This window comes from Oncorhynchus mykiss, chromosome 27, assembly GCF_013265735.2.
Source record: "Oncorhynchus mykiss isolate Arlee chromosome 27, USDA_OmykA_1.1, whole genome shotgun sequence".
Taxonomy (NCBI): Eukaryota; Metazoa; Chordata; class Actinopteri; order Salmoniformes; family Salmonidae; genus Oncorhynchus; species Oncorhynchus mykiss.
Window position 1 is genome coordinate 4879398 of NC_048591.1, and position 13851 is coordinate 4893248.

The following is a 13851-nucleotide window of genomic DNA, read 5'->3' on the forward strand; positions in this document are numbered from 1 at the left end:
TAAAATATATATTTAAAAAATAATTTTATATATATATATATATATATATATATATATATATATATATATATATATAAATATATATATTTAGAATAATATATTTATAACAAAAATTATATGAAGGTTGGTGGAAATGATGCAGATAATTTCATTGCTAGAAGCCACAATCTATCTGCAATATTAAAGCTGGTCTATCTAAAAATATATACAAATACATGTCTAATTTAAACATTCAGTGAAAGTTTTTAAGTTATTAAAAAACCTCAAAATAACCTTAACATTTCGTTCAAAACATTCAAAACATTTAGCTAATGTTTCCAGAAAGTTATAACATTATTTTCAGATAGCCTATAATTTCCGTTCTCAGAATGATAATAAAACCTCCCAGGAAAACTTTCAGGGAACAATAGTTAAACATTTTCAGAACCTCCCTTCTACCTAAACAGGCTACATTTTGACTGATGTTCTCAGGACGTTTAACAAACATTCAGTTTTGCCAGTCAGGAAACGCGTGGCTTCCTTCGATCCCAGAACTAATGGGAAACCAAAAACGTACGTTCTCACAACTTCCAAGGAACCAAATGTGCTCGCTGGGATAACACTCCATATGCTGTATAGTGATGCACCTGTAAACTCACTGCACAGAAACAAGTGCTGGTTCCTTTAACATTGGATGTACTGTAGTAAGGCACCAACAGCTAGTGTGAGGGGGACTTCACTTCGCAGCGGCGTCTTTCTCCAGCATCGTTCCGGATGGCACTTGATGTTCAGTTGATTCTTTAAAACGAAATTTGAGATAGTTTATTCGGTAAATGCTTGATTTAGATTTCGAGAGATTGAATTAACCATTGACATTTGGATGCATTGCGTTCCGTACCCTCCCTGAAGCTGTGGTAAAGCATTTTCAACTACGACCGGTCGGCCGCAGGAGCAAAGGGAAGGAGGGAGAACCCTATTTTTTTTTAGAATAAACTGAAATACATAGGCTGAAATAAATTCAAGCTATTTGTCCATTTCAAGGCAAGAAAGTACTCCAAGGAAACGACAATTGTTCACATTTGGAGGAATTGGACCACTGATTTTCTTAAAAGAAAAGTAGAGGATAATTTCCAACTATTTTGGATGCGGATATAAGAGAAGGAATCAATGCCCCATATAACTGGTACCGCAAGGATATACGGAAAGGGGACCGATTTTAAAATGGTTATTGAGTGAGTAGCCTGGTCGATACGCGCATATAGCAGGTTATTTCTCCCTATACCAGCGTGCAAGAGGCTACCCCATATTAAGGGCTACCCGCGGAAGCGCATTGCTATAGAAAACCGGGGCTTGCATTGCACAAACTGCTGCCGTTTTTTTCCTTACCGCTAAAGCCAACCGAGTCTACACCTGTTCCATAAGGAGAAAATACCAAAAGAGACATAAGGAGAAGCACTGCTAAAACAGAAAAAACGTCGATTGATGTTGAAGAGCCAGGTAAGAAAGTGTACAAGTCTACAATGACTGCTTGTGTACTGCTCTTTAGAGATAATAATTTTGAGCAATGGTAGGCTATTGACTTTCGTTATGTGTTGTTTACGGTTAATAGGGTTCATTGAGGATATAAGACCACATCATGTAATGTCCATAGCCTATGCAAGATGCCTTATCAGTCCCTCAAATGGGTCTGCGTTGCGTCAATGGAATAATCTGATTTATCTCCCCCCCCCCCCCCTTCATTCATTCATTCCCTATCTATTTTTTTTCTATCTCAATTATGGTGAATTAAGTTAATCAAATGTTTTCCTATAGGAATTGCCTCACACACCTATCCTCTCTGAAAAGTAAATTGTTGCATTTGTGCTTTTGTAATGTAACCTAAATGGGGTTTTAAACTGAGTTAAGCTAAGCCTATTTGAAGTTTGAGGCATGAAGGCAAATCATATATGTACTATAGTTAAAAAATAAACACCCAAGGAAAATTCCAGCCACAAAATTGGTTGGAAGACAAACTGTCTTTCTTTGGGATACAAGTGTCATTCAGGGCAGATTTTCATAGACAGGGCCACCCTAGCCTTTTTGGGGGCCCTAATCGAGATTTGGTTGTTGGCCCCACCTGGCTGGCAAAACAATTTTTGGACAGTGGAGAGCAAAAATGTTTTAAAATTAATTTCCTGCAATTCTACACCTTTTGCCATGGGGCATAGAGAAAATGTTGCAGTTTTATTATAAATAACTTATAAGAACATTGTACTAATTTTGCCATAGGGTAGAGAGAAACATTAGCAATTTTTCAAAAAATGTTCTGCAATTTACACATTTTGCCATGGGGTGGAGAGACATTTTTGCAGTTTAAAAGCTAAATCTCCTGCAATTCTGTATATTTTGCCATGACTTGTGCCATGTTAATATGATATCTGAGTGAGAGTGACTAACAAAATCAATGGGGGCCCCCTGGAGGTCAGGGCCCGGCCAGTCATTTGCAGATGAGGTTTAGATAGCTAATTTACCACTCTAAAAATGTTTGGTGACATGGGCTAATTGAGTGACTGTCAGTGAACCCCCCCCTTTCCAAAAAAAGTAGCCCTGACCTCAGATGGCATACATCTGATTAGGAAGCCTCACCTGTGACAGCCTCTATGCTCACAAGGTTCTGATGCATGTCAACTCCATCGGAGTCAGAATAATATATTAATTAGCTAGAGTAATTGATTTGATTGGTATTCACTGATTCATTCATTGATTAGTTTATATTTTTGTGCTTTGCCGTTGCTGAGAGCCTCATACGGTATATGACATTCCCTTGCACATCTATTCCATCCACTTATCTGATGATTGAAGGTATAGAATAAGGGACACACATATGTTGCAGGATATTGGCAATCAAATTCATCTGTTTGAATTGCTTGATTGATCTCCGACAGGTTTGTGTGTGTGAGAGAGAGAGCGAGACGGAGAGAGTGGGTGCATGCTCAGGGGTGTTAGTTGGTGGTTTAGGAGGCTATTTGGCACCCCCTTGTGGACCACATTTGTGCACCTTTGTGTACATACTCAAAGAGATATAATCATTTTCCTAACCATAACCATAATCCCAGATTTATCCTTGACTCACCAGCCACCATTTGGAAAACACTGCTCTGCATTTCATCAAACTAATTGTAGAGCAACTAGAGCCTACCAATTAGACATATTAGGCCTTTGGTGTCTTACTACACTATGTCATGGCTTAAGACCTGCATTCAGCCAGGGAAGAAAAGCCACATGTCTGAGTTTTGAAAATATGGGCTTTTCTTAGTGTTAAATTGAGATGGATAATCTACAACTGCCTGTGTGTGTGTGTGTGTGTGTGTTCATGCGTCTGCGTGTGGTGTACTGGACGTGAGGCCCACACGGTGTGCCCATGACATTCCTCCCCAGCTATCTGGGATGATTGTGTTGAAGGTTAATTATCATCACCCACTCTCCCCTGAACAGTTAGGGACAGAGTGACAGTCACTAGTCCTTAACAAAGTCCCATTTCCTCTAAGTGGGCAGGGCCCAGCTCTATCGTGCTCAACATCTGTCTGAGTTAATTTAGCCAGCCATGCGCATTCCCCTTTCTCTGGCAGCCTGCTGAAAACACACATGGACGTGCACCCACATGCAGGTGCACACACACACACACTCACTGCATGCATCCAGTATGCATTAAATAGGGCCCTTTTTATCCAGAGATGATTTATCTATTTGCATAGCCGACACCTCCCATAGGTCACATTTATCATATTCATTCTGCCGGTTTGTTTGCTGTTGAATTTCAGGTGGAGTAATTTGCTCAAGGGTACACAACACTGTCCCTCATGTGTTTGACACTGCATCTTAATGGCCCCAAGTCCAACTCTCTGACCACCATTTGTGCACTAGCGGAGACTCTCCAAGGTTGAATGGGGCATCCTTGGATTATCTGCTTAAACTTTCATTGCCAAAGTGCTGCACACAGGAAATTGTTTTCGTGAAATATTCCCCAATAATTCCTCAGAGTATAACGATGTTAAGGTAAAACAGCTACAGCCCCAAAATCCAAATGAAGTTTTCAGCTCTTCCTCTGCTGGATGACTGCCTGAGCAAACACCTGTGTGTTGTTGCAATTTGCACCGGCTGACAGAAAAGTGAAGTAAGATGCATGATCTCATTGAATGCTTGATCAATTGATGGATTGGACACCGAGGCACAACTCCCTAGTGTAGTGAAGGTTAACAGGCCTGCTGCATCCATTGTTCACCATCTGATGGAAGGTGATCTCTACAGAATTGAGACAAGGACAATCATTCACAACATTTAACTTCAAGGGCCACTTTCAAGGTATTTGACAATCCGAAGATTACCCAGGGGACAAATTCTGCTCGAGAAGCTTATGACTCAGCTAATGGAAATGTGCTTTAAAACTTTGTCAGTCCGATAAACTTTGCAAACCTGTGGCGAGTGTAGAGCCAAGAGTTTTTCCAGACACATGACCTGACCAATGAAAAACTTTGGGCCCTATAGTTTACCTGGTCAGGTCACGTTGTCAGGAAAAACTCTGGGCCCTTTATACATGTGATAGAAATGTCATTAGGGAGGACATAAAAGGGAGTTTGAGTTTGTAGCATATAGATCTTTCTACTGCTGCATAATTACTTTTTGTTTCCAAAGCTCATTCCAATATTAGCAATCGGGACGGGCCGCTTCAGGCTTTGAAGAGATTTGAAATATGAATTAATTAACTTGCAATGATCTGAAAGCTGTGAGTGTGCTCTATGAAAGGATTCAGCCAGGATGACTGGCTTTCTAAGACGGTCCCTAAAAGTCCATGTCAACCACTGATGACCGTGATAGATAGGAGCAGAATAGAGACTACCAGCTGGGTCACTTGGGTCTCAGTCACACCCGTGGAACAATCAACTTAAACATGTTACATATAGCCTAATTATAACACATGCTATGTTATAGTAACATATGTTACCATGGCTGGATCTCATCTTGTTGTTTCTGTGTTTCGTATTTGCGACAGTCTTACGCACATTGCGCTCGTTCGTATACCTGCGTTCGTTAGATTGTATGTCTTACAATGTTTGTGCTTACAGGCTATGATCAATGAAATCAATGTCTGAAAGCGTTCACGTGGGATCTGCTATGTTAGGATGCGAGACATATTGATTCTGTGTCCTGTAGCATTGAACTGGATAGCCAGTAGGCACCTCACCAAGACCTACTGAGCAGTGCATCACATTTCAAAGGCGTCTGATACAAATTGGCTCTGACGTGGGCTCTCCTGAATCTTGGGCATTCGCACGAGGCATGTGGATGCTTAATTTCCCTATGGTACATTGACGTAGACAAATGGTCTGCCTTTGCCATAACCTCAACTTCAATACGATTCAGCAATGTGTTTTCATTTCCTCTGCAACCAATCAGTAACATATTCAAGTTGCAAACTATTAAGGAATCATATTCTGCGGCACACAGTCCTAATAATCTATAATTAACTTTTTATTTCAGAGGTGTTCAATTAATATTGATCTCGTTTTTGACTGTGAAATACTGTAGTCGATTATGGCAGTGGTCTGAGGACTTCTTTGTCAGTCAGTCATACATATGTACATAATTCATAATAATACATCATACATGCTTTGCATGGACAGGAGTTTTCCATGACCATGTGAACTGGGCAGGAACATCTGTTGGCCCATGTTATAGCCTTTAACTTTAGCTAGGGATGATAGGAGTTTTTCTTCATGCTCAAGAAAAACTCCTATGTAACCGATGTGAAATGGCTAGCTAGTTAGCGGGGTGCTCGCTAATAGCGATTCAAATCGGTGACGTCACTCGCTCTGAGACCTTGAAGTAGTTGTTCCCCCGGCTTTTGTGGAGCGATGGGTAACGATGTTTCGAGGGTGGCTGTTGTCGATGTGTGCAGAGGGTCCCTGGTTGGAGCCCAGGTAGGGGCGAGGAGAGGAACGGAAGCTATACTTTTACACCTAGTATGTCCAAGGCAGATGTCTATGATTGGTTTCCTTGTGGCAGTAGATTTCTTTGTGAATATTTTAAAGAATCAAAAAGATCAAAAAGGTTCTTAGGAAGTGGGTGTGGCATGGCCCCCTGCCACTTTTTGGTCCAGACAAAACCTTGCAAATGGATGTGGTTGGGCGGTCTGTGTGGAGTATTTTTGAGACCACCATCTTGGTGGTGTAGAGACATTTTTTTGAATTTAACCTGCAATTCTACAAAATCATGTAAAATAAATACTGTTAAATTCATTGTTTTGGCATTTAAAATTCTTCCTGATTGTCTAGATTTTATTTTGGTGATTGTTAGTTCTCAAATATTATATTATAAACACAAATATAGGTTCATTATATTTTCTACCAGCTTATAGCTGGTTTTTGTTGTTTAAGTTAATACGGAAAGCATTTTAACATCTCAAAGTGTTAAATATATATTTTTTTATCTATGATTTTTTTTACACTGTTTGGACTTAGTTGTCATGAAAAAATGCTTGGAATTTCAATGACAGAAGAATCCCTGATTTGTATCTTGTTGCCATGATCTAATGGGGCAGTTTAAAGATCTACCATCCACTCAAAAGAGTCAGTTTTACATTTGAAAATGATGCATGAATAGAGATCTATATATGACTCTGATTTGACTATGAATTCATAGTTTATTTTCTGGGCACAATACAGCAAGCCCTTACCTTGCACCTTATGTTGGGGATATACTGTATGTTAGTTTGCCCTATAGATAAGAGAAAGACAGAGCCCTGCACAGGAATACATTTTAAGCCCGAGCCCTACCCATGCCTGCAATTTTCAGTCCCTACACTACCCAGGCCCGAATGCTTCTGCCAAATGTGAGGCCCAGCCCTGCCCGAAACTCTAAATCAGAAAGAACTTCCTCCATTAGTAAATCCATTAACTGCTCCTGTATGTCTGTCACTCGACCGCTCCGCCTGGGCTGCTCTGCCAGATATATTTGTGAAAGGAGGAGATAGGAATCCCATTGGGCAATGAATGTAGGAACGTATAACACCCCACCCAGCAGACTGTTGACCAATCACGTTCATGTTGCATGCTGCGTCATGCGGTTGCTAAGCTAATTATCATGCAATCCCTTCCCAAAGTCGGGGTATGAGTCGAGAAACGTGCCTATTTTCCTCAAAAGAACACCACATGACCAAAAGTATGTGGACACCTGCTCGTCAAACATCTCATTCCAAAATCATGTGCATTAATATGGAGTTCGTCCCCCTTTGCTGCAATAACAGCCTCCACTTTTCTGGGAAGGCTTTCTACTAAATGTAGGAACATTTCTGCGGGGAATTGCATCCATTCATCCACAAGAGCATTAGTGAATTTAGGCACTGATGTTGGGCAATTAGGCCTGGCTCACAGTCGGCGTTCCAGTTTATCCCAAAGGTGTTCGATGGGGTTGTGGTCAGGGTTCTGTGATGATCTCAAACAGTACGGAGAGAGTCTACGGATGAGACCCCAAAACGTACAGTCAAGTGCTCAAAACAACTCAGACGTTGCAAGAGGCTTTTGCCCGCGGCACACCATGTGGCAAAGAATCATGAAGATGGAAGGAGATAACAGCTGCCGTTACAACTTACCCCTGCAAAGACATGGCCCCAATTTACACGGCCGAGAAACGGGGGTTTCGCTGGTGCGCGATGAGACAAGTATATCCCTACCGGCAAAGCCCTCCCTAACCAGGGTGGCGCTAGGCCAATTGTGCATCGCCCCACGGACCTCCCGGTCGTGGCCGGTTGCGAACCCAGAGTCTCTGGTGGCACAGCCCTTAACGACTGCGCCACCTGGGAGGCCATCGTTGAAGTGTTTTCTATTTACCATTTTAGATTTTATACATTCATATTTTAGATTTTGTTACATGCTTAATTTAACATTTGCACAAGTTCAAAATAAAATAAATAATCAAATATGAGTAATGACCTTTTTATTTGAGTATAATTCAAAATCTAATAAGAAATAGGCCTTTTTATTTTAAATAAACTATTTATAAATTGAATTTAAAGAAAATGTGGTATATCGTGATATGTATTGTGATATGTATCGTTATTGGGATATGAAATGGCCTATATTGGGATATGAGATTTGGCCATATCGCCCAGCCCTAGTTGGAAGCACAGAATCATCTAGAATGTCATTGTACGTCTTTAGTGTTAAGATTTCCCTTCACTGGAACTAAGGGGCCTAGGCCAAACCATGAAAAACAGCCCCATACCATTATTCCTCCTCCACCAAACTGTACAGTTGGCACTATGTGTTGAGGCAGGTAGCGTTCTCCTGGCATCTTCCAATCCCAGATTTGTCCGTCGGACTGCCAGATGGTGAAATGTGATTCATCACTCCAGAGAACATGTTTCCACTGCTCCAGAGTCCAATGGCGGCGAGCTTTACACAACTCCAGCCGACGCTTGGCATTGCACATGGTGATCTTAGGATTTTGTGTGGCTGTTCGGCCATGGAAACCCATTTCATGAACCTCCCGACGAACAGTTATTTTGCTGACGTTGCTTCAAGAGGCAGTTTGGAACTCGTGAGTGTTGCAGAGAATTTTTACGCACTACGCGCTTCAGCACTGGGCAGTCCCGTTCTGTGTGGCCTACCACTTCGCAGCTGAGCCGTTGTTGCTCCTAGATGTTTCCACTTCACAATAACAGCATTTACAGTTGACCGGGGTAGCTTTAGCAGGGCAGAAATTTGACGAACTGACTTGTTGGAAAGGTGGCATCCTATCACGGTGCAAGGTTGAAAGTCAATGAGCTCTTTAATACAGGCCATTCTACTGCCAATGTTTGTCTACGGAGATTGCATGGCTGTGTGCTCGATTTTATACACTTGTCAGCAACGGGTTGCTGTGGTTGAAAAAAGTAGTGTACGTAATGTCATGATTCCAAAGCTATACAATATTACAGATAGCAAGTTAATTATCTCACATATCTTGTAAAATATTTGTTATGTTGTACTTCTTGTTGACGAAATTCATGCTAATTTGGGGTTTTTGAGCTAGCGCCCAATTTTACACGCATTCACTCCTTGAAGGAGAGCTCTCCTTGTCCCAGAATCTCCCAGAATGCACTGCGCTGCCCATTGGCATAGCATGGACCATGTACACAATGGGTGTTAATACGATTCCAGTGGAGTTTCCCATCTCCTCAAAAGTATCTCCGGCTCTGCTCAATAAATGAGCTCTTAGCTACTTTTGGTCATTCTAAACTCAACTAACATTATAATAAAAAATTATATTTAATGAGGTTTAATCACCTCTGACACCATGTTATGATCTTAGTCAGATATTGTGCAGCAGTGCAGCAGAGCATGGGCAAATGGCTTAGCTTCAAAATGTTAGTGATCAATTTAGTGATACCCGAGCCTTACCTTTACCCCAGTTATTGCTGAAGAAACCGACCCTACCCGGCCCTAACCCGATGTACAACGTCGGGGCCCTTCAGACTCGAGCCGGGTAGCAGAGCTCTAGAAAGACAGCAATCGTCTTAGAATGACCTGTACAGTCTTCTAGTCAACTCTGGGGATCAGTTTAAGCAGCACTTGAATACAGCTTTTAGTGCCTTTGTTTACTTCTTGGGAGAACTAGGTGACTGTATAAGAAATACACATCAATTGAACGGTTCTCCTTCTTTAAAACCTTTCACTTTACCAACCAAACCAACCTTTCACTTTATATTCCGACTGCCACTGCCAGGACTGTGTCTTTGATACTTGTGGCTCAACGGTGTTACAGAGATACGGGGCAGACTGCAAAGTGTTCAAGCTGATTTTTTTTTTTTTTAAAGAAACAAGTTAACACAGTTCTAGCTCTGTATGGTCACCCAGTGTGAAATTAGACTTCCTGAATATTCATATCATATCAAGAAAATACAGTAAAGCACCGCTGTCGACCCTTCTCAGCACAATAAGGCACAGACACACACACACACACACACACACACACTATAAACTTGAATGTTCATATTTCTAAAGAAATAGCCCAAAGCCCTTGTGTCAATGTACAGTGAACTTCAAAGCCGAGACTCTTTAATTGATCATGACATGGAAAGGGAACATTGCTATCATCATCAGTTGTCGCATGCGTCACGCCAATGATTTATCTTGCTATAATATGACTCCCAGCAAAGTTTCTCTACTGTACATCTTCATGTGACGATTTGGGCTGTGAATAGTGGATGGAGGAGCCATCTTGCTCATATATGACAGCATAATGCGTACTATTCCATCAGGATACAGTGAAGAGTTGTTCGATTTATCCGTTATGAACATCGATCATACCAATGGACGGCAAACTTCCCATCTGAGCTTCTGAATCGAAGTTTGTGATATTGGTTTATTCCTGCAATACGAATTTCTCCCGTTGGGCGGTCTTGCAAAAGAACATTGAAAGGATTGATTATTGGTATACCACTGTTAAACATTTTTTCTGAAATAGCCCAGAGTGCCTCTCACTCACATCACTTTGATTTGTGAATCTGCATTTTTTTTCACCCAAACATCAATACTCTCTCTCCCTCTGAATCATATCCACATATATTTTTTATAGTCCTCCAAGGAATTCAGGACTTGAATGTACCCCATTGTCAATGACTGCCACAGAGACCCCATTGGTGTGAAATAAGAAGTCTGCCAATGTGCGTGTTGTGGTTAGTACATTATACATTTGGAAGGAATCTATATGGCACCAGTCTCACACACCGCTTGGGGATAGTTTACCCTGGCCTTTAGTGAGCAATCCATAGCAAACAAATTGGACAACCTTTCTCAAGTAGCTTTTAACAATTAGTGTGATTTGTTTTGGTGATGTTTCTTGTTTATTTGGATCCCCATTAACTTTTTCAGAGAAGCAGCTGCTACTCTTCCTGGGGTCCACACAAAACACAAAACATGACGAGTAACAAACAACTGATTGACAAGAACAGTCACGCAAATTTAAAATACAACGATATACAAACAATACAACTATAAAATAATATCAACAACAAAAATATTGTTTGTGTGTGTGTCCACCTCAGCAGTATTTTAGTACTCGAAACCGGTCTCGAGACCACGTATTGAGTCTCGTTCTTGTCTCTGTGTCGGATACATTTGTACTAGGTCTTGACTTGGTCTCCGACAGTGAAGACTCACTCCAGCGGAGAAAAAAACTCTGGATTATCAGCTTACACTCCTTTCTTGAAACATTTAACCGTGTTTATGTCCATTATTGTCACGACTTCCGCCGAAGTTGGTCCCTCTCCTTGTTCGGGCGGTGTTCGGCGGTCGACGTCACCCGCCTTCTAGCCATCGCTGTTCCATTTTTAATTTTCCATTGGTTTTGTCTTGTCTTACATCACACCTGGTTCCAATCCTCATTGTTACATGTTGTGTATTTAACCCTCTGTTTCCCCTCATGTCTTTGTCGGTGATTGTTTTGTTGTATGTTGGTGCAAGTCATGTGTATGGTGTGCAATAGGGTTTGTACCCTTTATTATTATTTTGTGTACATTTTGGTTCGGAGTGTTTTTTAGCATTTTATTAAACTGCTCCAGCTTATACCAAGTTCACTCCTGCGCCTGACTTCCCTGCCACCAGCGCGCACCCATTACAATTATAGACATGTTTGCGTAGTGGCGAACCTATAGGCCTTTTATTGTGTGACAGGTTTGTGATTCTGAAAGGACATACTAGCGCACTCAGGTAGGAGAGTGCACTTTTCGTAAAACACAAAGGGCCAATGGTCTAGTGGAGGGTATACGCAGGTATAAGCACGACACCAACCTTTTTTTTCAGTGGGCATTGCTTATACTCTCTTCTTAATCCCTACTGATGTGTATCAAAGTAGTGTAGTGGAGTTATACGACGGATCAATTATCATGTAGTACGATAGAGAAATCCCCCCAAATATTGCTATCGGGTTGTAAATCACAGCTGGCCTGGTACAAACAGACGAATGTACATTGTTATAGTTTCAATGACTCAATATTCTCGACAAAAAAAGGGTTGAATGTAACTAAGGCTGGGAATGTCAACACAATCAAACTAGCAAGGGGCAATGGTCACAAGTCAGTCATCACGTGGCTAATAGGCTAGTGTATCTATTTATGTAGCAAGCAAATTCACTTTGGATATCTACTCCACTCTCGGAGCACTCTGACCGTGCCGGAGAGCAGAACAACTGACGAATTTACCAACTCGCAACACCTGCTGAATATGACCGGTGTCAGTAAACGCGGACAAAAAAAAAGTTCTAGTTAGTGAAGAACACTAGATAACATGTAAACAGCCTAACCAGCTCTGTTACGTTGAGTAAAATTATGAGATTGAGGTGTTCTTTCATTTGGGTCTGGAACTAGCTAGCTAGCAAGCTAGCCAATTTTAGCCAGTTAGCGTGCTTGTTTGGGACAAACATGCACATTGGCAGGGAAGCTGCAGAAGGAAGAGGAGGCTACAATTCCCCATCGTTTATCAGTGCAATTTGGACGGCCAGCTAGGGAAAACGTTTGAGAGGGTTTATCTAATGTTCCTTCGTTAGATTTTTAGCTCATCTTGCTCTGGCAAGTATTAGTTGTTGATCTTGTTATTGTTGATGTGCATAACTGAGGGAGAGAGAGCCAACCTTTTCATGGTTGTTTGATCAATAGGACTGTAAAAGTTCCCAAATGTAAGTGGACTCCCGTGGTGTTTACATATTTGCAGAAATCCATTCATTTGTATCTTGTGACTTTTGGCGAATGCATTCTTATGATCTAAAGTCGCGCTGTTACAACTGCTTGTAAACACACAGTCCAGGTCAAAGTGAATGACAGCAGGCCCGTGTGGCAAATTGCTTGTTTTTATAAAGGCCTACTGTAGCTCTGATTGGCTATAGCGTATTTAGTGCAGTGTCCAAAACATACTAAGAATTTCTGAAAATTTGAAAATTACCATGTCTAAGTGGTCGCTTGTAAGACGATGTTTAAAAAAATGTAATATTCTTCCTGGGGGGTGTATAAACAGATTTTAATAAGATGCCATATTGCTGAAATGCTGTTAGTTGCACTTTAAATGCATCAGTGTTTCACACACAAGTTATTTTCATAGAGATGGCTAACAACAGCAAGCACGCTGCAATAAACAAACAGTCCCACTCACCAGATTATGATAATTTGAAACTTAACTTGTTGAAAGTTATTCTTGAAAAGGAAGATGCTAACAAATTAGCGACAACATCCTCTTTGATAACACCTGCTGCAGCTGCTGCAAACTAGCCGACAACAAAAGCAAGCTAGCTAGCGAGACCATGGGAAAACTACTGCTCCCTATTGCGCAGGGAGCTGTTGGCCGTCAAGAAGGCAGGAATTTCCATACATTTTTGTAAAAACAGTACCACCCATTAAGTAAAAATGTGATTTGTTGATTCCACTGTCACTCAAAAATGTTGCCCTACTACAGCTGAATGGCAGATGCCTTTAGCTAACTTCTGATGGCCTAGTCAATGGCTGATGTAGCGTAATTTAGCTAGATTATCTCCCCAGAACAGCAAAGAAAAATACTGATTGGATCTCTTTTTCTCTTCATTGTTTCTCTTGTTCTGAAATATGAACACAGAAATACTGGACATTATTAACTTTTATTATGGTGGTGATTTGACAAAATGACTATCATGGTCTTGAATTGGACTCGCATTTTTCTGGTCTTGACTTAGTCTCGGGCCCCTTGTCCCCCTCCGGTCTTGGTCTTGACTCGGACTCGATTTGCTCCGGTCTTGGTCTTGAATCGGTCTCACTTTAGGTGGTGTTGAACACAACACTGCCCCTCACAGTCCCCGCCATTCCATGAGACCTTGTTGCTGCTTCCAAGCATT

General features: G+C 41.2%; 1 protein-coding gene across 1 annotated transcript in view; it reads left to right on the forward strand.

Moving 5' to 3' along the window:
* Positions 1-530: 530 nt before the first annotated feature.
* The window catches only part of LOC110507051 (glutamate receptor ionotropic, kainate 4), a 450996-nt gene continuing 437675 nt past the window's right edge, over positions 531-13851 (forward strand). The window contains exon 1 of the mRNA XM_036965131.1: positions 531-1476. The gene's annotated coding sequence lies outside the window, so the exon portion shown is untranslated. The remainder of the gene's footprint in view (positions 1477-13851) is intronic.